The sequence below is a fragment of the Cyanistes caeruleus genome, chromosome 6, assembly GCF_971803275.1.
Source record: "Cyanistes caeruleus chromosome 6, bCyaCae1.hap1.1, whole genome shotgun sequence".
NCBI lineage: Eukaryota > Metazoa > Chordata > Aves > Passeriformes > Paridae > Cyanistes > Cyanistes caeruleus.
Window position 1 is genome coordinate 34,941,393 of NC_141706.1, and position 25,317 is coordinate 34,966,709.

The 25,317-nt window shown below is 46.5% G+C and overlaps 1 long non-coding RNA gene across 1 annotated transcript; it reads right to left on the reverse strand.

Moving 5' to 3' along the window:
- Positions 1-12,143: 12,143 nt before the first annotated feature.
- Positions 12,144-24,245, reverse strand: LOC147652591 (uncharacterized). Its single transcript, XR_015288448.1, has 3 exons — positions 23,936-24,245; positions 16,772-16,867; positions 12,144-12,856 (listed from the first exon to the last, which is right to left on the reverse strand). It is a non-coding gene; the product is annotated as an uncharacterized LOC147652591 (long non-coding RNA).
- Positions 24,246-25,317: the final 1,072 nt, after the last annotated feature.

Below are 25,317 nucleotides of genomic sequence, written 5' to 3' on the forward strand. Positions count from 1 at the left end.
GGTGTCATCCTACTCCCTGCTACTCAGCTGGGACAGCAGCTAAGAGAAGAAAGGAGGAAAGATGAAACACAACATGCCGTGAACTTTCTCAGTGCATCTCTGATTACTACCAGCAAAAGAAAGCTACTCAAGAAGCACTGGAAGGAAGGACTCAGTGAAGTACCCCATACCAAGTACTCTGAGATGGTGGTTTGAACCCAGAACCACATAGGGCAGCTTGCATGTGTTCCTGTAATGATCTAAAATAGAAGCACCGATACAAAAATGCTTGCAGCATTGTCAGGCTCTAACATGTGATCCCAGATTTGGGCTTCAGAAACATGCACAACAATAAGCAGAACAAAAGATAGTAAGACTGGAATTTTGGTAGTTAACTCTATTGCTCTGTTAATTTCACTACCTTCCTAAAAAACTGGGAAATGTAAAATAAAACATAGGTATAAATGTACACCATTTTGATCTTTTGATTCCTGTCAGAAACTCAGTGCGGAATAAAACGTTCCAGCACACAATTGCTTGCATCCAGCTTTTTGAAATATCCCACTGTGATACATATCAACCTTTTACTTTTGATTGATAGACTTTGCTAGGGAAACACAGCAGAACAGATGTGTGTGCATGGGTGCCATCAAATTAATTTTAACGCTCTTTTTTTCCTGCTCCCCCCTCCCACCCACAGGCTTATAAAGTTATTCTGAAAGACACGAGAACTCTAAATAATGGGGGGAGGGAGAGTGGGGATTAAAGCACATCTGAAGAAAGTAGTATAAAATTGCACTGAAAGCAAAAAATCCTCCCACCATAACCTACCCTTGTCCACCCCTGTGTCAACAAATATGCAACCAATTAATGTAATTGCAGAGTTATTTATGGCGCACAGGAAAGTGTAGTCAGGGACCCTGAGAAACAAGGTTGTAGGGGTAGGAACGCCTGGGTTTCCCCCTCGCCCCCTCCTTTGCAGATGTTTAAGTTGACTTGTGGTGTCCATGTGTCTCATAACCAACAGCCTGTCTACTTTGCAGGTGTTGCTTGCTGTATGGGGGTGGGTAAAGTGGATGAAAGGAGACCTGGAAAAAAGTTGGCTTCTTCTGATTTCAAACTGTGACCAAAAGATATTGGTTGGGTTTAGATATTCCCCCGCCTACTCCCACCAACTTCGCAGGCTACAAAAGCCCCATACTTAATCCCTTCAGATGACCCTTCCGACAGCAGCAACAACATTTGAACAACAGGGGGAAAAAAAATTTCTTAGCTCCATGATTTGATTGTTCAGGGTGACAGTTTTGTTGCTGTTCACTGCCCTGCACAAGAGAGGTTTTAATTAGAGCTATTGAGTGGTTTGAATTGGCACAATTAGGGTCAGCATTAATGATTGCTGCATGTGTTCTTTTGAACAGTAAGGGCTTTTTTTTTGCCCATGGACAGGAGGGGGTAGCAGCTAATGAACTAGGAGAGTGCAAATTATCTCTGCAAAGCTGGGGCAAGTGTAATACACACTGGGGATAAAGTGGAGAGCAGGAAGAGAGAGTGCAGCTTATGGGGCTGATCAAGAAGACTTCCCAGGAGTGTGCTGAGCACCATCAGTCTCCAGTGCTTGCTATTTTCCTCCTCAGGTGTTAAGACTACATAAAGTACTGACAAAGATGCGTTTCTTGCATCACAAGGAACGTCACAGAGAGGCAAAGTATATGCAGTGTTTTCATACTGAAAAATACAAAAGGAGAAGGGGAAAAGGCTGCAGTCTGCTGAGAGCAGCAGTCTGCTTCAAAACAAGGGCGTGCTCATGCAAATTGGTATTCCCATGAGTAGGCTTGTAGGCTTTATCCACCTCCCATTCACTTCAGCGCGATACTGGATCAGTTCAAAGCAACACAGCCACATAAGAGACAGACATGTACATTTGTGTACAAGCACCCTCCTGTGTGTGTGTAGAAATGCCTCCCAAATACACACACCTGCTTGAACAGCATGGCAGGTGGATGCCAGAGCCCCATGCATGTGGCACCACTGCCAAAGGCTGCTCCTTGGAAAACGAGAGACCTCACAGAACGTTCCACTTGACTTAAAGAATAAACCTCTTGGGGGGCCATACCTGTGGCCTCCTCAGAACTTGTAGATCTCCTGAAATGTGTTCATTACAGAGTCTCTTCCTGTTCCACACAGTCCGTGAAGCTCTTCAGACGTGCTCCCAAGTTGCAGGAGGAATACACTCCCATGTCATTCCAGCATAGCCGAAGAGACTTCTCTTCCACAAAGCTACTTGTTAGGGAAGTGGCACATAGGTGATAGTGACAATACTGTGACATGTGGGTGCAGGGACTCACTGGCAGCACAGGACCTGCCCCACTCTCCCGAGGAACCTCCGTTGCTTCTGTACTCTGCGTGTCCTCCACAAAGCATGTGCTTTTTTTTCCTCAGGCCCACAACAAAGCTTTCAGAGTATTCTCCTTTTACTAAAACAAGATTTTGGTCAGGCATTATATTAGAACCCCAGGTCTCGCTTCACCTTCAAGGTACAGAAAGAGTTTGTTCATGTGCCAGCTATCCAGTGGTGGAGCTGCCTTCCCCCAGAGGGACAGCCGTTCCCCACTTGTGTGTGCTACTCATCCGTTTTCACTAATGGTGGGTTGACCCTCTAAAACCTGAATCAGCCTGGAAGTCCCTTTGGGGCTCCAAAAAGCCCAGATAGGACATCATTGCTAGGGGCACCCATGGGGCTGTCTCTGCCATGTCAGCTGGCATTACCAGCTGAGCCAAATACTGGCACTGATCTCTGGTCTGGCCCTGAACACCTATGCAAGCCATCAGGCCTGCTGTAAAATCACTCATTGCCTGCAGTAATAATGTCTCCTGAATGTCACCCGAAGATGGAGATACATTGCCAAGCACCATGCATCAAAGAAAAGGTTGATTCTTCAGTAAGTTAAGATTAGTTGGTAGAGCAGAAATGTATATGCTGTCAGAGGACCGATCCTCATACATTTTTCGGAAAACATTTTCAGCCAAACTTTCTGCAGCCATCCCAGAGTGTGGCCACCAACACCTAACCACTCAAATTTTTGAGGCTGAACACTGGCACCAGCCAAGGCTGTACACCCCACCAGTTCCTTCATTGGCAAAACAGGTAAAACAGTGTGCATGACTGGAGCGGAGAAGCTGGGTGGAATCCTGGGTGTGCAGTCTTGGCTGGGAGCTAGCCAAATACTTCAACTTTTATATATGCAAAGGAAGACAAAGGTGCCCAAAATATGGAGAGAATGAGACTCTTTGGTGTGGTTAAAAAGAGCTTTCTGTATGTTTCTATTACGAGATCTTTTCAGATCTTTCAGTGTCTCACTCTCTCTAAACACTACCTTCTCTTGAAAAAAAAATCCAATTTCTCTGGCTTTTTAAAGTAGGTAATATAAATTATGTTACTATTACCTAGGATATACAGTAGCCCAGTGTATTTGGGAAATAATTACAGGCCAAAATCTTGCTATGCAAACAGAGGTCAGACAGATTGTTTGTGCATAAAGAGCTCATATTCTCTAATAGGCTTAATCCAGTAGGAATTTAGTCCACAACATGAAGATTTAAGCAGTGATGCTTCTGCAATCCATTTGAAGCCTATGGATGGATACAAATCTAATGGGCACTCACAGCTAGGATAGTCTCACTTAGTTTTCAAGGCAAAAACCTAAGGCAGACCACTTCCCCTCAGGTGTGGGTTACCTACTCATTTGTGACCTCACAACAAGTTCTCTACCTTATTATAAATTTTGTGGTACTCATGTCCAAGACACATGAGAGTCTGTCTCATAAAGGATCTTTCCCCAGGTATGCCAACCTCCAGGGCATAGAGGGCCCATCAGTGCCCAGCAGAGGTCTGCAGCTGCCAGTGGGAGCTGGAGGTGAGCAGGAGGATGGCAGGAGGGTGAGAGCAGAGCTGCAGCAGTTGTCTCTCTTGGGAGCAAGCAGCGTGGCTGCAAGTGCTTCAGCTCACCCAGCACCCCTGAATGGAGAACTTCTCCCTGCCCTTGGCTCCTTGGCAGGAGGAACTGGTTCCATTTGGGCTCAGCAGAGGTACAAAATTGGAATGCTGAGGGAAGGGCAGAGACACAGGCAAGCACCTCATGGGTGCTTTTGCCATTGGCTGCTTTCACGCCCTCTCCCCCAAGCCTCTCTCATAAGGATTTCAACTGTTCCCATGGTCAGCAGTTTTGTTTGGGCAGGTATCCAGCATTGCTTAGCAGATCCAAAATGACACCTCACACATTCTTGAAGGTGTGAAAGAAACAACCAAGCTGAATGGTTTCACCACCCTCAGGGTACTAGAGGTGATACCATAGACTTGCCAAGGAACACGAAAGGACATCCACAAACATTTCACGACCACCTTCTTTGAGTCCGCTTTGTTATTAAACAGTCCTGGCTTTTGGCATTAGCTGGAAAGCAGAGCATACAACTGCTCATACAGGACCTCTGCCTCAGTTTTCTTGTCATGTGTCCTCAAAAAGGCAAGACTTTTCAGTAACAAGTTAATTTATGTCATCCAATAAATATATTAATAGTCTTTGTATGGATCATTTACAAGCAAATAATAACTCCACAGGCAGGAGGATGGGGCTTACCCCGTAGCCTCAAGCAGCCAGCTGGGCCATGGCCTGATGCTGAGCTACCTGGAAAGAGTCTGGAAGCTAACGGGCAAGGAAGTGGATGTTATGTGGAAAGCTGAATGTGAGAGGGAATATTGTGAGAAGCTGGCAAAAGGTACAGGTGGTGCTGTGAGGGCTGGCTGGGTCCCTCATGTGGTTACGGGGAATGTGTGTGAGCAGCAGCCGAACCGCAAGACAGCTGGAGTGGAGCACTGGGGACATTCTGGGAAATGGGACCTTGCCAGGCCAGCATGCCTGGTAACCATACCTGTACTAACACATGAGCCTGAGATAACCTGGCTAGCAGTATCAGAAACTCAGAAATGGATATATGACAAAACCAGGATTACGAGGGAAAACTAGTTAGGTGCAGGTCGTCTCTCTCGATTGAGGAACAGAAATGGAGGTGCAGGGATGGTAAAGAAAGAGATCAAGGAACATGGGAATGGGTAATAAGATACACAATTCATGTGTCTGGGAGCATTTGGCAAGCAGCCCTATGCTTGACCACTGCAGCTGGAGCCAGCAATGAACCAAACCCTGTGTTTCTGACTTTGCCACCAGAGTCAGACCTGCCTCTACCCCAGACAGACAGGGTTTGGCAGTGCAGGGGATTAGTTTTCTCTACCTGGACAGACAGTTTGAGCATCCCAGCATAACCAGTTTGGTGCCTGTTCCAGAGCAGATGGCATTAGCAACCATCCACCACTGTGTAACAGCTAGGATTAAGTGGGGTTTTGCTTTTCAGTTCAATTAATACAGATAAACTATTGGAACTACAGAAGGTGCCTTGTTTACCTCCAAACTCATGGTCTACACCCAAGAAAAGTGTATTTCAGGAAAACCATTTTCACTAAGAAATCAGTATTGCACATCCTCTTCCTTAGTGTAGGCACTGATTAGGAAATAGAAAATATGCAATGAACCTGTTTATGAAGTGATGCTTAGAAGTTCTGCAAACACTCCCAGCAGAAGCTATAAATGCATACTTCAAAAACTTGTCAGAAAATAGCAAGTTACTCAGAATGTACTTCATCTGAGCATTGGCTGAAGGTTTGATGCAGACTTATTTTACTGAAATTAGTCAGTCCATCTCCAACTTGAGATAAATATATCTTATCTTTAAGATCTACAACATTTAATTGTACCTCAGATCACACATAAACCAGCAGACGCTACGGTTTTCCTAATTTCTTTGTATCAGTGTTGTCATGCCACTGCATTTCTGTGCTGCAGCCAGACCAGCACTACTTGCAAGCAGACCAGCTAAGAAAAGGTGAAGAATGACCCCACAAAGACTGTGTTGTGAGATATCTCTCATTGGCCTGAATACTGAGCAGTGAGTTCACCCTCACAGCATTTTCTCAATGTTCCCAAGTCTCCTTCCCCTGGCAGATCCAAGGTCCCAGCCTGGTGCCAGTAGCCCTGTGTACCCTGAGCTTCAGGTCTTCTTTCCTAGGGCAGGCTGCTCCATCTCACTTTAGAGCTCCCGATTCCTTGCCCCCTGCTGTAACCTCTTCTGAAGGCAGAGGTTACAGCCTGAATTGCGCCGGCCTTGCTTAAAGGAAAATGAGTTACTTAGGTTCTGTATCTAAGAGCACTTTGGAAAACTCTGGCGTTGCCAAGGCACTGGCAGGGGGCTAAAGGAGCCAAGTTTTTTGCTGAATGCTCTCTCACAGCACAGAAACACAAGCAAAGCTGGACTCAGTATATCACAAAGTTCATCAGATATGATAACCAATATCAGCTGCAGAAGTATTGGTGAGAAAGCAAGAGAAAGCTGGGCACCCTTAGCAGAGCTGGGCAAATGAGCCACCATTAAGTATTCTACACAATTTTTACTATTTATCCAGTTTGACTCTTTATTTAATTTAAAGCAACATCCCTTTTGCTGCCTCAGAGACTTTTTTCCCATAGTTACTGGGATTTTTCAATATTATTGCCTTGATTTGGGAGAAGGGTACATTTTTCCTTTTGTCACATCAAGCTACGTTCTCACATTAAAAAGAAAAGTCAGGCAACCAGGCTGATTTTCAGCTATATCTGCTTTTAGATCAGAGCCCTTCCCCCGGTTAACCAGTGGGATGGGTCAGAAGTCTTCACTCAGGCTGCTTGAGGGTCTAGGCTTGATCAATAGGCTGATAGGCCTGGAAAAGGGCACCTGATGTGAGGAAAGAGCACTAAGAAGAGCAACATGAACTGCACATTTATTTGGAAACAGCGTCGAGAATTCTAATTGGACCTGAACAGGTCCAAATTTTTGTGGGTAAATCCATGGCTCAACTCACAGTCACAACAAGCTTGTATTTAAGAGTTTCTGCAGCCTAGAAGGGCAGTGGATCCTCCCACCTGCATCACAACTCAACCAGCACCTTTGCCAAGATCTGTGCCCAGGAGCCCAGTCCCTTCATCATCACCCTGGTACCAGACCCCATGCTTGGTACCACAGACAACAACAGAACTGCCTTCAGAAGGGGTACACCCCTGTATAGCTTCTAAACTTCACTCCTTGCTCTGATTTCTCATGAAGCCTGAGAACCTCTGCACTAACTGGACATCCTTACAAGAAAGTGCAATTTGTTACCACAGGAGCATGTTTCACATGCAGCACCATGTTGAACACCTGGTGTGAGGATTCTGTAGGATCTCAAGCTAGAGCTATGGTCTTAAGTTTAACACAAATGATTGGGGGGACACATCCTCACTTTCTTCAGCTGTCCCATTTTCACTGCTTGCAAATTACTGACCTTCCCTTAGCCCCATCTGCACACCCGAACTAACACAACCCAACACAGCCTTTCTGTAGGCTTATACTACATAAAGCCTGTGCCATATTTCTTATGAATCTAGATATCACTGGGCTTAATGGCAATCAAGTTTTGCCCTTCTGCCAACAATTTAACTGAGCATATGAGCATTGCCAGGTTACTTTAGTGCTTAAGGAGTACCTTTCTCACGTAGCCATCACTATTTTCCACAGATTTACCACAGAAATCATCTCCGATTACCACAGTGAGGACTAAAGGCATAACTTCCACTGCCCAAGCATAGAAGTTCTGTGTTCCCTCAGCCACACAATATGCCTTGGAGGCAGCAATAGGCACCACCAGCCTTTTCTCAAAGGGATGCCAAGCTAGTCTGTCATATAATTATGAGTTACTAAGCAAAATAAGTAGGTAATTTTCCAGCAGTGACTAAGTGCAATTCTGAATTTGAGGTGGGATTTCTACACTTGCCTCCATGGTTTGTGTGGTGATATTTCATGTCCCCCCCTCACCACCTATTCCATCTCTCCAAGCCAAAACAGCCTAGGAAGGGGCTGATCCACTTTGCCGCCCACACAGATGTCTGCACGCCAAACTAGCACAAACACCTATGCCCTTTTCCATCACCAGGCCAGCAAGAGTCCAACCTCACCTTCACATCCAGAAGTATGTTTGCAATTAGAGTAACTTCTATTTTTGTTATATTATGCGAGACCCAAGTCTTTGGGCTGCAGTGGTCTGGGGAGCACAAAGCTGTGAATCTCAGAAGACACCTACACAGCTCTCATGCCATGCTGCCCAAGTCACAAGACAGGCAGGGAAACGATTTCCAGCAAGGAAGAAAGAGCATAATAGCATCCAGCAGAGGCACTGGTATTTATGGTAGTATTCATCCACTTCCATTCTTCCCCTTGCATCATTGCTATGAGTGGGAAAATATATCAGTAACATTATGTACTCTCTGCATGTAACTCCCCTGCTTGGATGCAGAAAGCCAGGCTGGCAAAAGGAACATAATTTCAGTGCATCTGACCTCAGGCTTGGTAAATGGGGCCCATTGTACAGCCCCCTGTCTGTATAACTGTACATATAGAGTACATAATTATGAAGCGGCATTTTTGCCTTCTGAACAACTTCCATATGATACGCAGGAGATATTTCCTGTTCTTAGCACTGTTGTGTCATTAACTTTCCCGCTTGTTTTGACTGTCTCTCAAGCTGAAGCGTCTAGAACTGGGAAAGCCACAGCCAAGAAAAGGCATCACTAATATTTATGATGGACACTCAACAAAAAGTATTCCACAATGCATTATATTGTTTTCCACATAGCTCAGTAAGGGCTGGAGTGCCTTGGAGCTCTATTCTGCTCTGACTCCCTTCCATTTTTCCTCCAAGCAGCAAGGGCACCTCAGAGCAATGAGGATTTTCTGGCCCTTTAACAATCCCCTTGTCCGCCAGACTTCCTCCTTTCATAGCCCCCATGTGCCCCCTCCCCTCTTCCACAGGGCTAGTTAATATGTGCCAAATCCTGACACCCTGAATGGTTTCCCAACGCCGACACTAATCACGTTTTCGGGAGCAGGTCAGCAGTGAAGGAGCTGAAATTCGTGTGAAAAAGTCCCTGGGATGGCCCCGATGCCTCACACCTGCATGCCCTATTCATCTGCACTGTTTACACATTGTCATCCACAATTAATTCTTTCCAGGGACGCTCCACTGCCTGCCCTCCCGTTGCACAGGGACCCCATTCTGAGCTGTTGTGTCTGTTAAATTGAGCATGGGGTGCTGCGATTAAATTAAGTTTTGTGGCACTCTCTCTCTTTCTCTCCCTCCCTTCCCTTCTCTTTTCTCTCCATTAATAACGATGCCTGATGGAAGATTGCTGGCACTGGAGTAAAGAAGTAATTACAGGCACTAAAAGTAGGGAAAGAAAAGTTTCTGTGTGGAAATGTGAATGGGGACATCTTTTCCGGCTAGCCGACATTTCTCTCAGCACGAGGTGGGAACCACAGCCACATTCAGTTCCAGGGTACAAGCAGGAGAAGGAGAGGAGGGCACGGGGGCACACATGATGATCTCCCATAGAGCAAACTGCAAAAAATTTGATCTGTGAGAGTCTTTAGCCACTGGCCTGAATATAGGTTTTCTTCAGCAGCTGACATTCTCACCTTCTACTACAGCCACATTTGTGAATATCCACAGCATACACCAGCCTGGCTGCTCTTCTCACAAAGTGTCATACCCAAAGGCACACAGAGAAATTCCCTGCCTAACAGGCTAGCAAGTCACCTTCTCACACTGGCACGCTCCTGCACTGTTGCGTAAAACATGGAATAAGAATTGCTCACTGGAGATGAGAAGGAAAACAAGAGGACAGGATTTTGACCAGCTTCTGCAAAACCTCAAAGCAGCAGCTTTTTTTGCCAAGTATTTTGCTCATGCATGAAGTGGACAACTGGTTTTTATTACTGGGACCTCTTCAAAATTGAAGAGCCATTTTTGCTGAAAACAGAAACGTGCAGCTTTCCAAGCAAGTGGAGCTGGGTGGATTTGGCTTTACATCTTTGTTCAGCTTCTTGTAGGACTCGCCACCACAATAGACTTCAGTCCCACAGCATAGCACATCAAGTGTCCCCTTGGTAAGAAGGGCAGAGTTCAGACCCTTCCAGCCAGCAGCTTGGATCAGAGCTACAGCCATACTAAAGAGCAGCCTCTCTGTTTGCTCATGTCAGCCATACACCAAAAAAAGAGAAAATAATTTTTAAAAAAAAAAGAAAAATAAATAGAAAAAAAAAAAAAGACCCATAAATCGCCTGAAGTTCTGAGGCCCCAGTATCCAAAACACACATGAAACATAACAAAATTAATTGACTACAAGCACAGTCTTTTAAGGCTTGGCAAATAGCAATCTCTCTGATTTTTATCCTATGCAAGAAAATTGCCCCTGCAAGACAAAAATCTTTAGGTTGGCAATTAAAGAAACAGCCTCCTCATAAACACCACTGTAAAATATTGTTGTATGTACATAGGAAACCTGCTGGATGTAAAGCATGTGCTACATCCCCCTCTAGTGCTGAACTACTACAGAATAACAACCTAATACTGCTGCTGCTTTCTTCAGGTGGAGCAGAGACTTTTCTGCAACAATCCATAATTAAACTCCATAAAAAGCCTGAAGGGTGGCTGCCACATTTGAAGGCACTTTTATGGGATGATTGCTCTACAGAAGATGGATTCACAGGGGCTGAGAAGTCCAAGAGTCCATAAAATTAAAAAAATTTAACAAGATTTTGATACTTCCTAAGTAACAACGTGAATATTTTTGAAAATTTGTCCGGGGCAAATTTGTTGCATTTAGCAAGTCTCCTTATTCATTCTGTACTTCCTCTTAAACACTAGGGAGCTGTACACATCACACACCTGATCAGCACCTATCCCATGGCATCACAGGTCTTCAGTGCTTCATACCAACAAAACAGCCCCTCCCAGAGCACCAGTTAGAATTATTACCCTCCCAACCATCCTCCACCACAGCAGCCATGGTCTTGCAGGCCTTATTCAGGTAAGGAGCCTGGCTGAGGCAGGCAGGGAGCACCAGCTTTCATCAGCTGCCTGTATTCTATCGTGTTGTCCTGACTCTCCTACAAGGACCATCAGTACCGAGGGTGTACCAGCCCCACAGGTCTCCAAGGTGCATGACAGCTCACACCAAAACCATGCTGACTGCAAGTCTCAGCTCTCAAGCGTGCGTGGCAGTGTGTGTTGCATGTCCCAGGCTCTCCCATGCCTAGTGACACAGCTCCCCAGGTGGCAAGTCTACATGTACCTTGCATCCCTCTGTGCATGAGTCAGGAGAGGGAAGGAGCCAGAGAGCAGCCAGGCATCAGGGAAAGTCAGAGCAGAAGGCGGCCCTGGGGGCTGGAGAGAGCACAGGCAGGCTGGCATCAGCAGGTTACCTGGGTCAGACTGGGCAGAGCTCAGGATTTACAGCCAGCACGGGCACAGATACCGGTCTAGCTGACATCCCCAACTGGAAGTGGGAACACAGCAGTGCACCACAACACCAGCACCAAGCTCCTCATCCCATCCTTCCTCATCAGCTGACAGAGCTTGCTTACACAGCTCTTCCAACCTGATACAGGCACAGAGCAACAAATTTTATCAAAAGGCCTCCACGGCCTTCTGGCAAAAGCACCATCACTCAGCAGAGCGGTGCAGCTGAGGCTCCTGTACCAGCCAGCCATGTTTCACCACCAGCTGCAAGCACTCTCTGCCTCCTCTTTTTATTCAACCTTTCCAAGAAGTAACCTCAATCCTTCTTTCCAGGGGGGTGAAACTTGCCAAAGAACAGCTGAACACAGGTCTTTATAATGGAGGTGTTTGAGTAATCTTAGTGGTAAGTGTTGAGAGCAGCCTTGCCCATGAAAACTCCAGGTGAAGGCTCTTAATTAAAATTATTTTCCTGAAGCAGATCTACTAGTACTCCTAGTAATGTAACTATTACAAAACCTGCAAGCTGCCTACCACCTTTTCCTCCCTTTGAAACAATGGGAGTGGAGGATGTTCAGCAAATTATACCTCTTGCCCTGTTAATAGACAATTCACAAAATTATGCACTGTTTTGAAACGCTCTATAAACATATATTAATCAATCATTAAATAATTAAGATAACTCTCTGTTCTTTTTCTCTGGCACTCCCAAGTCGATGGATGTTCCTATAGCAACGCAGGAGCAGGACTGAGGGCAGGGGGAACACAGGGCTCGGGAGGCGATGCTAGTGCAGGACCTTTGCTCTCCAGCCCTCCAAAAGTCACACAGGGCAAGCGGAAGGGGGCTGCGAGAGGTGACATGCAGGAAGGAGGCTTTCAATTTTAATGGAAATTCTAACGATGACAGTCTATGCAAATAGGTACATGAAAGAGGAGAGGAAACAGACGGGGGGGGGAAGGGGGCGAGAAATTAACCCTGGTTCAGATTTCAAAGCAAAGCCAGGAATAATTTTTGGAGCTAAGAATAGTTGCAGTGCACCTTGTTCTCACTGGGCTCAAGCCTTGCATAATCCTTAGACTCGGGGTCTGAAATTACAGCTGGTAGGGGGAGGGAAGGCAGCCTGCACAGTCCAGGAAATGTGGCTGTCCAGTCTGCAGCTCCATCACCTTTATGATTCCTTTGTGTCACCAAAAGGCATGATTTAACAAAAGAGCTGTCCTTCTGCTTTTGCAGGGCCCTTGCAGTTGTTTTGCAAATGAGATTGCTTGATTGGTGAGCAAAATCAGAGATCTTTTGAAGCTGTTGCCCAGGAAAGGGGGAGGGCAAGGAGTTCAATTATCCCTCACAGTAAGTAGAAGGATCTGCTTCATCCCATAAAGAGCTGTTGAGAATGAACCAAAGCAGCTTCTGAACTGACTTGCACGTAAATTTCATCAGAAATCCCAGGAAGACCTTAGAGCCACCTGCAGAAAAGAGCAGAGTCTGCTGAATTCCCAGAGGAGACCCTCCTGTCCCTATTGCAGCCCCCTCACCTCCCTTGGGGACAGCCAAGCCAGAGGCTGCCCCAGCCCCAGCCAGCCCCCAGGCAGGCAAATGGGGTCTTTAGGGTCTTTAGTCTGTTGGGAAATCTGCTCAACCAACACCAAAGGGTAGCTCTTCCACTACATCCAAGGGTTCAGCCTGCAGACCTTCTGGAGATTGTGGGTGCAGATCACATCAACACCTGGTGGGCACTCACTGGGAGATCTTTTTTAATCAGAAAATAGTTTCTGCTACATAAAAAGTGCCTATAGGAAGACAGGGATGCTGCTGACAAGAAATGATGTTTTGTCGCACTGAACTGGAACCAAGCACTTTGCTCCAACTGCCGCAATTTTTTTCATTCCAGTTGAGTTCAGCATGAGAAGGAACTTTCCCGAAAAGGCCTCTTTTTTTCTCCTGTGCATGGGGCTTGTGGCTGAGGACTCACTGAGAACAATGTGGACCTTGCCCAAGCTTTATGGGAGCCGGGCAGAGCTCCCAGGGAGCACAGCCCAGAGGAGAGAATGGGACTCAAACCCAAGGAAAGGCACTGCCTATTTTAATGTTAAGCAGACTTGAAACTAAACATTTCATGTCAGTTCAACAAATTGAAGCAAAACATTCCTACCTCAGAAATGTCAAAATGCTTCACTTTGATCCAAAAAAATGTCAAAGCAGAACACAGAAACATTTATGAATATGACTGTTATAATTCCAGGAAACAATTTTTCCTATTTTTTACCCCAGTTTGTTCTGTTCTGAAAAACAGAAATTCAGAATTTCACAAAGCTGTACTTAGAGCCATTTATCACAGGAGGGACCAATACTGCTTATACATGCATATGTGTGTGAGCACGCTCACTCCCACACTCAGCACATCCACTGTGCCTTTCAGTGGCACCCCCAGGACTCTCTCAGGGCTGGCTTCACCACCAAAGAGCTGCCAGACTTCCAGCCCCATGACCAGAGAATGCCCTTCAGTCTGTAGGAGGTCCCATGTGCCTGGGAATATCCAGTACAAGCGCACTGTCAAACACAGGTGGTCAAAACACAAAATCTGTCTGCAAGATATCTTTAAAATGGTGTTTAGGGCTGGCACAGCCGTCACTACCATCACCACAGGGTTCACACACAACCCAGTTTAGAGTTCTGCTCTCCTCCAGAGCGGACCCAGGGTTTGGTCTGGCGAATTTCAGACCTCATAGTTTGGTGCTGATGTGAATAACAAGAAACTGGTTTGAATAATCCCCTGTTTTGGGAACAAGTGTTAAAAACAGCACGTACTTAAAGAAAAGAGGGAAGGGTGTAGGAATTTCACAGCTTCAGTATAATTTGACCTGTGCTGTTAATTTATATGGCTGAGGATCCTCTCCCCTGAGCATATTAAGAACATGCAAATATGGGGAAAGATGATATGCTCCTGATCATGCACTGCATGCCCAAGGTGGATCCGCAGGTCTACTTTCACCTCAGTAAGCGTAATCCTAACGCTGCATCCAGTAACAGTTTGATGACTTTGTATTGACACTCCTACAGGGTTCTTGCTGTCCAGCTGAGGGCTACAAATATGGCTGGCTGTGTCACTGGCCCCTTAGAGAAAGTGCTCCCAGGAGTTCTCTGTGCCAAGTAACAGCTGAACCAGGGAATAAAATCTTCTCCTCTGCTCCCTCTCTGCCCGCCAAAGCTTTTTAGCTGTTCTGTTTCCCATTTGCTCAGGATAGCCTTCTTCCAAAAAGCTAAATGGCATTCTAAAACGTCTTTGTAGATTTATTTTTCGGAGTCTTTCAGTGTTGACTTCCTCTTCATGACATACCTTCAGAGTCCCCTGGAGCCAGGTCCTGTCTTGTTCCTATATGGTGAGGACACTGTAAGGGGTCCACTGTGGCTTTCTTGCACTGGTGGGATAGCTGACATGACCAGATTAGCCACATATACCCCTGAGCCCTCTAGACCAAACTGGCCAGGACTGAGACTCTGTGCTCCTCTCCTGCCAGACTCTCAGCACCCATTGCCTCGGTTTCTCTGCTATAGACCAGGCTTTCCCTGGTACCTTCACCTGGGGGAATTTTCTGTGTCTTGGTCTCTTCCTTACTGAGGGAAAGAACCTTCTTTTAAATATTTTCCAGCCAGCATTTCTGCAAAAGCAGCACCTATCATCATTCCTGGATATAGAGTATTGCACCAGGAGATAAATTTCTCTCTTTTTGTATACATAATGCATAATAATAATTCATTCTGCTAATTCTCTGATTCTCTCCCAACACTTCCAAAGTCATTCACCCTCTAAGCATATGAAGTAAACTGCAGGGACAACTCATATTGTATCTACAGCTAAACACTCTCTTGCGTTCCCCTGCTGCCCAAACAGTACCCTCTGGACTCATTCCCTGTGGCTTGGCAGTAGCTCAGGGCTCACAGGCTCTCTGAGCCTTGTATCTGATGCAAAATCAGTTTCTTGCTGAGACCTCGCAGTTTCTTCACAAGGCTTCTGCAAAATCCCAAAAGAACATGCAGGAGACTGTATCCATCACAGGGCTGTCCCGGGCTGCAGGACGAGAGTGGATCTGAGATGGGCTGCCTTCCAGGTGATGATTGTTGCCACCTCCTAGAGACAGCTTGCAGCAGCCTTGCCAATTGCTGTGTTTCATCCCTAAATATAGGAAGGTTTTAGGCTTTATAACATGATGAAGATGAGTAAGAGATCTTCCTTGTAGGGACAAAAGTGTACTGACACTTCGTGGAAGCAATATATCACCTTTGAGAACCAAGGTATGCATTGTTTTAAAAATAGAAGATAATAAGATAAAGAATAACCACTGGAACAGAGAAAATTGGTGTGTAGGTTGTGTTCCAAAAGTCTCCTCATTGAAGCTTCAGATGTTGCCATCATCCCCCTTGAAGATTATTTCAAGTCTGTACTAATATATGGATCTTGAGTGTGGCTGTTACCATGGGCACACATCTAATCAAATGGGGCCTAATTATGTATATTACCCAATTTGACATTTGGGAGCACTTCAATGATGATACTTCTGCTTGTCTGACAAATAACATGATTATTCAGTAAGCTGTGTTATGTTTTAATGTTGGATTTTTTGTTCTTTGATAAGAAACTGTCTAAAAGCACCAAAAGTGCTTTTCGCTTGCAAAGTCATAGCCATTAGCAACCAAATTCAATTAACTACATTTGATAAGCTAATAAATATATTTAGGACTCTTTGTGCTATGCTCAGTCACCTTTAGAAAACACTTCATCATTAGTCACCAAAAAACAAAATGTACTCTTTTTTCCAAGGATGAGAGCACTTCAAAAACTTTGGTTTAACATTATAAATTACAATGCTATTTGCTTTAAAAATAGATTTTAAAATTGATGCTTGCCTTCAGCTTCAAGACTGAAAACATATTATTTATATATGTCTTGGATTTATGGGAAAAGCAAGGAATTTTTCAGACTCATGTCAGAAAAAAAGTTGGTGATGTTCATTCTCATGGCCTCACTATATTAAAAATGCATTCTCCTACCCTGCTACAATGCCCCCAGACATGAGCAGAAGGCAAGATTTTTTTCCTGTGACACCCACAGAGGAGGAGGTTGCCAGCAGAAGGACAGTGGGATGGGTAGTGACAAAGGCTGCAGAGCTGGGCCATGCTTTAAATAATCTGAGACAATGAGCTGGGAGACAAGACAGAAGCCTGACAAAGTTGGGTCTAGGTCCTGGGGAGAGGAGCAATCCCACCTGTGCATAGAGCAATGCACTTTCCTTCTCTGTCTTTCTGCTAGCTTTACTATTTTTCTTCCAACTATATTTAGGAAAAGGACAGAGAAAGAGCCCTCTGGAATTGTGTTGTTTTACCTTCAATCCCCATGACACCCACATAGCTGCCAGAAGGACATGTGGCTGGGAGAACCTGCCAGTTAGAGCAGCCTCTTTCTTCCTCTCTTCCATGCACTGAAATGATAATGAGAGAAGAAGGAGACCTTCACTAGCTGACCAGAAGCATATCACCTTCTGTGCTTTTCTTCCCTTGACAAGGGCTCCTCAAGTCTGCAAAAGAGAAATATGCAGAGTTGAGTACAGGAATTAAACAAACTCCTAAGCTGCAGGAGGAACTGGTAGAACAGAGCAGAAAACCACCCAAACTGGAGGTGTCTAGTCAAGACTAGCAGTAAAAAAGTGTCTCTACCAGAGTCAGTGATGAGTAAGTCAGACCATGACAAGACAGAGGAACTACTTGGCAAGATGATGTCCAGATGGGAGATCACTGATACCAGCACAAGTTGTAGCAGGTTGGCTTTGGCACAATTATTTCAGAAACCCATTGGTGAGCAGAGCTGCTGATCAGAAAGAAGACAAGGACCCTCTTTTGCAGCCCCAGTGTGGACGTATGGAAGACCCCCAGTTGCCCTCTATCCTCAGCAGGAGGATACCTGCCCCAACCACTAGGCAAGTGGTCTGCAAGGGCACTTACTGGTGCTGTGTTGAGTGCTCCTGCTCCAGCTGCTCAATGAGCTCGTGAGTGAGCTGGTACAATTGGAGGCTGTATGGCTGCCAGTGTAACACCTAGGCTAAATGCCATTTATGTAAAATTTAAAGGTTAATAAATAGTAGTTGGAATATGGGTATCCTAGCTAAAGATGGGAGTGTATCATTCAATTCTGGTTGTCATCTGATTCAGGCAGCAGACTGCAAATCCTTTTTGAAATTCCTAGCTCCAGTTGCTCTGTGACACCAGGCACTACACGGCCTCCTCTCACTCCCCCAGCACCCCACATCATTAAAAGTAATTAAACTCTTGTCCTGTGGTGTCCAGGTGTCACAAGACACCTGGTAAGTCTCACCTCTAACTACCCACTTGGCTGTGCTGAAATAGCAGCGCTGCAGATGCTGCCTGTGGGGCTCAGTCCGCTCCCACCAGAGTGCTGGGTGAGCTGCTGGGAGGGCACCCCCAGCTCTGCCTGGCTTTCCAGGCCACAGCAGGGAGCTGCAAGTTAATCAGCAGTGCCCCACAGCAGGTCAGCACACCCAGCTATCTGTGTTTTCCCTTGTTTGCCATTTTCCATCGGCCTCCATTTTCCTCCAAATCTCTTTGGTGTACCAATTAATCCAGAGGGTTTTCATTTAGTCCAGCCATCCAAATCAGCAACACACGAATACCCCCCACAATCACTGCCAACAGCTCATAATACATTTTAACTGCTCCTTGGCCTTTGATGTGTTAGCCTTCTGGGCAACATTATCATTACCCTTTATATACCTCTGTGGGAGAATGCAGCACTGCACATGCTGAGTGCAACGGGTTTGTTTGTGCCTGAAATAAAGCACACTGCCCTAAGAACCTGCAAGAATTGTGCCCTCTTTACTAGCAAATTTCTCAGCCCAAAGCAAACAAGAATTATATCCTAAGTTATGGAGAGCTAATTTCTCACAGTGGATGAGCAAATATAGGGAGGAACTGGACAGACCCAAAAGAGGGGTTTGCCTAGGGAGAAAGGAGTCCTGGTTTAGTTGGAAATATGGGTGTCATGTCAGGGGAAGCAGATAGTGAGCCATGCAGATGTGCTCATACTGGAAGTGCATATGGAACGGCATACATCATTCCAGCTGAAGTATCAGATGCAGTCAAATCCAGGAAAACATAATGGGAAAAATTTAGGGAGGCAAGAGTGTTGTGGTCCTAGACTGGGGCATTCTTCACAACTTTGGAGACATTTATGGTTTTGAGGTGTCTTGTAATTGAAATAGTTACAATTGCATTTCTCAGGGAATATAAATCAGTGTGCGTGGCAGCAGGCTGACAATTTGGAAGGGTGCTCAGCCCAGTTGGGAAAATGTGAAAACAGTCAGAGCCCTGAAGGATTACAGATGGCATGGGTTAGCTAAGGTTGGTTCCACAGGACCCACACAACCCACAGGTGCTTACAATAGAGGAGTGGAGAAACAAGCTCTCTGTAATAAGATATTTTTGTGGGAAATTATAGATATACAATGTTAATATGTGTGCACCTTATTAACATACACAGTCCTCAAGTCCAGCCAGTGAAGGAGGGCATCCAGACTTTGCCCAGCCAGCCTGTACCCTCTGAAGTTTCCTACTTGTCTTGCCAATTCTCTTACCAAAGGTAATAAGTGGCTCCCCCAGTCTCCATGGTCACCTTCTAGCTGTAAAACAAAGTGCTGCTTAATATTGGCCTTCTTTATCCAGAGGGCTGATATTTTATTTTTTATAAATTCAAATCACATCTTCCCTATTTTCAGGCATCATTCTGTAAAGGATGGGTTGGCCTGTGCCCATGCAGCACAGACCTTGGTATAGTGAGCACGATCAGCCTACAGATCCCAGCTCTCCAAGGGGCTCATGCTAGATAAAATTAGGACTACCTCAGAAAGGTAAATTAAATTAGGACTACCTCTGGGAGGCAGAGAAGGGGGCTGCTTGCAGCATATTGGTGCATTGGTCCCTAAAATAGGAATGAGCCCTTCCCCACTCCCCCTGAAAGCACGTGGGGATAAATAGATCACCAAGAAGAGCTATTGAAACATGCCTGGGGGAGGCCTGGTTTCAAGCAGGGCATGGGACACTGAACAATAGCTGCCATTTTGAAGCAGCTAGAGCCCAGAGTGCTCTTGAGGAGGTGACAGAAAACACTGTCGCAGGGTACGACCCTTGCTTGCGAAATAAATGGTCCCTGAGAGCTCATTGTGCAATGGCTGCTGACGTGCAAAGCCAGCGCTGAAAAACATCAACTGTGCTTTCTAAAAATATGAAAGAGCAGTGCCCAAGGGAGGTGGCTTGGGAAGGGAGAAACAGAGGGAAGAGCCCAGCAGTGTCGCTGTATCCCTGCAGGATTTCTGGGAAGGCACCGTGGCTTTCTGTGCCCTGCTGAGAGCAGGGTCACACCGGGGCCCTGCTCACAGGAATCACCAGCCATGCCAACGAGCCCCTGGAGGAAAGAGCTCCTGCCCTTCAGGAGTCCTCAGAGAAGAGCACATCCCTACAGCAAGCTTTGCAGGTGGGAGACAATCCTCCAAGCCAAGTCATTCACTCAGCCTGGCTGCAACTGAGTGGGGGACAAGGGCTGCTGCTGAGCTCCCCAGGGTGAGCTCCCCTGACTCTCCCCACCAGGAGAGAGGGCTGAAAAACCTTGGACAGGCTTTGCTGCCCAGCAGGTCTGAAGGATGTGGCCAGACACAACTAAGCAGGGCAGCCCAGCCTCTGCCACTGGGGCAATCCTGGCCACTGCCACCACCTCTGGCTGCCCGTCCAAGCCCCCAGAGATGTGGGAGGTTCCTCAGCTGCAGGAGAAGCCAGCCAAGAAAAAGGTGCAGGAACAGATAAAGCTGGTAATTAAAATTCCCAGCAGAAAAACATCATCTGGGGAGAGAAAAGCATCCTTTCCAGCACTGCCAACCTCACATACTCAAAAATTACGCACCAGGCTCCAGAGAATCACAGCTTTAAAATTGCAAGGCATTTTGTTCTGTTTTTTAAAGAAAATTATAAACATTTCTTTTCCTATTTGCACTTCTCCTACTTGCACTCTGGTTTCCTGATGTTTATGATCACATTTTCAAACTTTTCTGCAAATCCTTGAGGGTGACAAACTTATTTTTTTCTATAAAATAAAACTGAGTAGCTCACCTAATGCCCACACCTTTGTGCCAAACTGCAAAGATCAAAAGTCTTACACTAAAATGAGGAGTATAAAAACCACTGGAGATCTCAAGAATGAGCACCCTGCAGTGTACGTCTTGTCATTTTTCTCCAGGGTTGCACAAAAAAAATGTTAAGATGTTTTAACTGACATCACATTGCTGAAGTGTTTTATTTGTCAGCATGAAGAACAGGTCTCCAGTGTCATTTTACTTCCAGTAATAATGTTGCTTACAGCCAAGAAAGTTAAAACTGAGACTGCTGTCCCTGCCTTAGGGGCCAGAGGAGCACACAGTTTCTAGGACCCTATGGTGTGCTCAGCGCTGTTGCTGCTCATGGAGCAGGGAAGGCTGTGAAACATTATTCAGTGTCAAACCCAGACCTGGCCTTCCATCTTTAGCCTGATCCAAACAGAAATGTCTTGGCCCAAAGGGGCAGGTGGTTGCCATCAACTTCTTTCCTTTGTGTCTGAGGGCGCTGAAAGAATTGCCGCACGTCTTACAGAGAGACCTGTGCTACAGAGGAGGTACACCATGGGAAATACATCAGCCAGTAAAGAGGTCAGTAATCCTCCAAGATTAAAGGCTGATCTGAGTGTGAGCTCACTAGCGTGCCTCTTGGAAGGATTTGGCATGAAACAGCCTGATTATCGATTGCTGTCCTTAAGAGAACGTGATCCTCTCCTTTGCACTGATCCTGTTAGCTTTATTTACCATAACACTTGCTGAAACATCCTCTTGCAGAAATAATGGCCTCCTTTGGTTGCTGTCAGAATGAACAAATGGAAACAAAAACATGCTGCTAATAATGGTGTCCTAGTCTAATTAATTAAAGCGAGACAAAAGCACTGCACTGCTGGGTTTGGCTTGCCATTTGCCTGGGTGCCTGGACAAGCCTCAAGCACAGGGGCTGACCACAGGAATACCAATAACACAGCAGTGCCTGATACACGAGATTTCTACCAGCCCAGAAACTCAGCAAAACATTCATGAGGAATAGGAACATGTTTGGCACCCAGACTGGGATCCAGCCACCCAGAGGCTGCTGTTCTAGACAGACCTCAGCCCACATGGGCCTGAGGAGCTGCCAAAGATGGCAGATGGGTAAAGTGCACAAGCAGAGGTGTTTCAACAGTCCTCTTGAACTTTTTGTGGCACACCTGCACCATGCAGAAAGGCCAACAGCTCAGTGCAGGCAGGCAGTAATAGGGCTTTAGCAGGATGGTAGAAGAGAGGCAGAAATTGGTTTGCGTGTGTCTTACAACAGGATGCTAAGCAAGGAAATAAGTCCAGCTCTCTTCCCTTGCAAGTAAAGACCATAAACTCTGCACATCCTGCCTCTTCAGACTGAATCAGGGTCTGGCCACAACAAGTACAAGTTGAAGAAAAGGGAAACAAAGTAAATGGAGTGCACAAATCCAAACTAAAAAGCAGTGGCATAGCCACAGCAGTGAGCACTCACACCCTGTAAACACACAGGTCCCCATATCCAAGTGCTGCTGAACACACAGATACTTATTTAGGATTTCTCCACTGATGGAGAAACTGTGGATCACAAGAGCTTGGCCAGAAGTCCGGGACTATCCAGGCTTCAAACATCCCTTGGGAGGTGGTTCCAGGTGCCCACCTCAGCTATGCTGCTGTCCTCCATGCCCACTTGGGGTGCTCCCTTGGGCTGGAACACTCAGGACACCCCAGTGAGTGTCCTAGGGGAGCCAGGCTTTCACACCAGCCTTTCTGTGCATTCATAAGTGTCTTGGGCTCTTTCATCAATCCTTGGCTATTCCTGAACACCATATTTCTTACCTTCCACTTTTCTAACCATCTCCTGTATTAAATCTTCATATTCATTATGTAGGATGGAGGACTAGTGCATGCCACCAATTGTGCAGTTTAAAGTGGTAACATTAGAACTTGAGCACCACCTACCAAATGAAATAATTTAAAATGCAAACTTTGATACAAAATAAGCACACTGGCCTCAGCTCAAGGTGCAATTGCCCTTTGTAGATGTACAGCATCCACAGCTGGAAGTTAGGCAAGCAACTGGGCAACCTTCTGCTGCCCACAGCAGCTCTCACAAGCTCATGCCAGAGGCTTCTCACGTGACCCAGAGAGAACACAGCATTTTCTGTATAGCTATCACCCTGCAAAGGTCAAGGAACAGAAGCTAAGGTTCATTTCTCCTGTGAAACTAAGAACAATATCAAGGCTATACAGATTGGAGACAAGTTTATGGAAATATTCTGCTGATAGCATTTTATCAAAGTTGCAGGAAAACTAGAGCTGTCAAATTTTTCTGAAGTTGTCTTTGACATCCAGTCCCTGAAGGAATGAAACATGCAAGATTAACTAGACCCACTAATTACATAGTAAATAACTAACTACAATGTACAATAAAAATGTCTCTTCCTTCAGAGAAAAATAAGCATCACTGACATGAACACACTTCCTTCTGTAGAGTTTTTTATTTAAAAAAAATGTGCCCTTGAGGTGAACCTGCTTCAACACCCCACTGACCTTTCCTGCAGGCAGAGGTAGGAAAAACAGAGACACCCTTTGAGAACATGGGGTGCCCTCAACCAGGGGTGCTCCCTGGGGTTTTCTGCCCCAGACCTGCAGCTTGCTTCCCACTGAGGGAACACAGAGTCTTTCCCACTTATCACCACATTGCCCACTGCTACAGGTTCCTTAGGGAAACAGAAAATCTATCACAGCAGCCAGAAATCCATGGCAACCTGGGCTTGCCTACCACAAACATAACCCTTCTCCAGAGCTCTCTGACTGGAGTAACTTAAAATCCCTTAGGGTAGTAACACCTCTGGAAGGATGGGGTAGGACACTTCCCACCCACCAAGGTATTTCCCAGTGCTGGTGGAAAGCCTCCCTCTAGAAATTCAGAGGAAGATTCAGTGTCCTGATATGATAGAAATGTTGGCCTGAATGACTGAAGCACCTCACACTCTCAGGAGCAGCATTTCTTTCTGCAGAGTTTCCTACACTGCTCAAGGTATAAACAATGCCTACAAGCCCAGTAAACTCAAATTTAAAATAACCTCCCTGACAAAGAGGCGTCAGAGCAAGTTTCTTTTTCACTGCTGGCCAGCTATGGAGCATGCTCTGGCTGACATTGCCGAGTCCACCCTGGGTCTCCAGCTGGGATGAAGCCCTCAGCCACAGCTGGAACAAGTCATGAGAAGTTGATTGTCTCTGCAGAAACTCTCCTTGTTCCATCCCCACTCCAGTACAGTGCCCGCATGTGTGCAGGGCTGTGATGGGCAAATTGCCTCAAAACCACACAGAAATGAGCCAACTGATTAGCCAAGCACCTAACAGTACAGTTCTCAATGTTTTCACAAACCTTACCTGAGCAAAACCAGGGGGCACCAGAGGTCAAAGACTTGTCTTGTATTGTGGGCCAGCAATGTGAAATCTCATATAATGAAGCACCACTGCTCCTGTTGGGCACATCTGCTGAAACAGGACCTTTGGGCAGCCACTGGATTGGGCTCAGGTTATGGTAAAATCTGTAAACACACAGGAGATGATGATCCCAGCTGCAAACTAAGATATTAGACTTCATCCCCCCTGCCACTGAAAGGGTCACATAAGCCTTTTTGTGTTTATCAGGTGGATTTATGAAGCTGCATTATGAAAGCATGAAGCACTAACTCCTTCCAAAAAAAAAAAAAAAAAAATCCACATTTTGAGCTCCAACAGGAAGCCTGCAAAGTTGCATACATTTTTTTATTATTTTGTTGAACAGTTCCCCCAATGCCTCCGGCTTGCTGAGCAGCGCTGTGGATTTGGGGATGTTTGTGTTTCCAGGGGCGGTGTGAGCAGCCCGCGGGGCGGGCGCTGCGCTGGGCAGGCGGGCGGGCAGCGCCCTCCAGCGGCAGCGGCCCGGCAGGACAGCGCTCCCCGGCCCGCAGAACGGAGAGCAGGGCTGGCAGGGCAGCGGGGAGCTCACTCTGAGGAGCCGAGCCCTCCCAGAGAGTGCCTGCGGGAAGGAAAAGGCACGCTTTGCCCAGGGATTAAAGAGACGGCTTCTGCGAGGCAAATGCATCCTCTGGTGGGTGACTTGAGCAGTAAGGCAGCAGCATGCCCGTGCAACAGCCAGGCCTTCTGCAATGAGAGCACACTCCTCCCTCCAGCCATCCCTCCAACCATCCCTCCAACCATCCCTCCAACCATCCCTCCAGCCATCCCTCCAGCCATCCCTCCAGCCATCCCTCCAACCATCCCTCCAGCCATCCCTCCAACCATCCCTCCAACCATCCCTCCAGCCATCCCTCCAACCATCCCTCCAGCCATCCCTCCAACCATCCCTCCAACCATCCCTCCAACCATCCCTCCAACCATCCCTCCAGCCATCCCTCCAACCATCCCTCCAGCCATCCCTCCAGCCATCCCTCCAGCCATCCCTCCAACCATCCCTCCAGCCATCCCTCCAACCATCCCTCCAGCCATCCCTCCAACCATCCCTCCAGCCATCCCTCCAGCCATCCCTCCAACCATCCCTCCAGCCATCCCTCCAGCCATCCCTCCAGCCATCCCTCCAACCATCCCTCCAGCCATCCCTCCAACCATCCCTCCAGCCATCCCTCCAACCATCCCTCCAACCATCCCTCCAGCCATCCCTCCAGCCATCCCTCCAACCATCCCTCCAACCATCCCTCCAGCCATCCCTCCAACCATCCCTCCAGCCATCCCTCCAACCATCCCTCCAGCCATCCCACCTCCCAGGT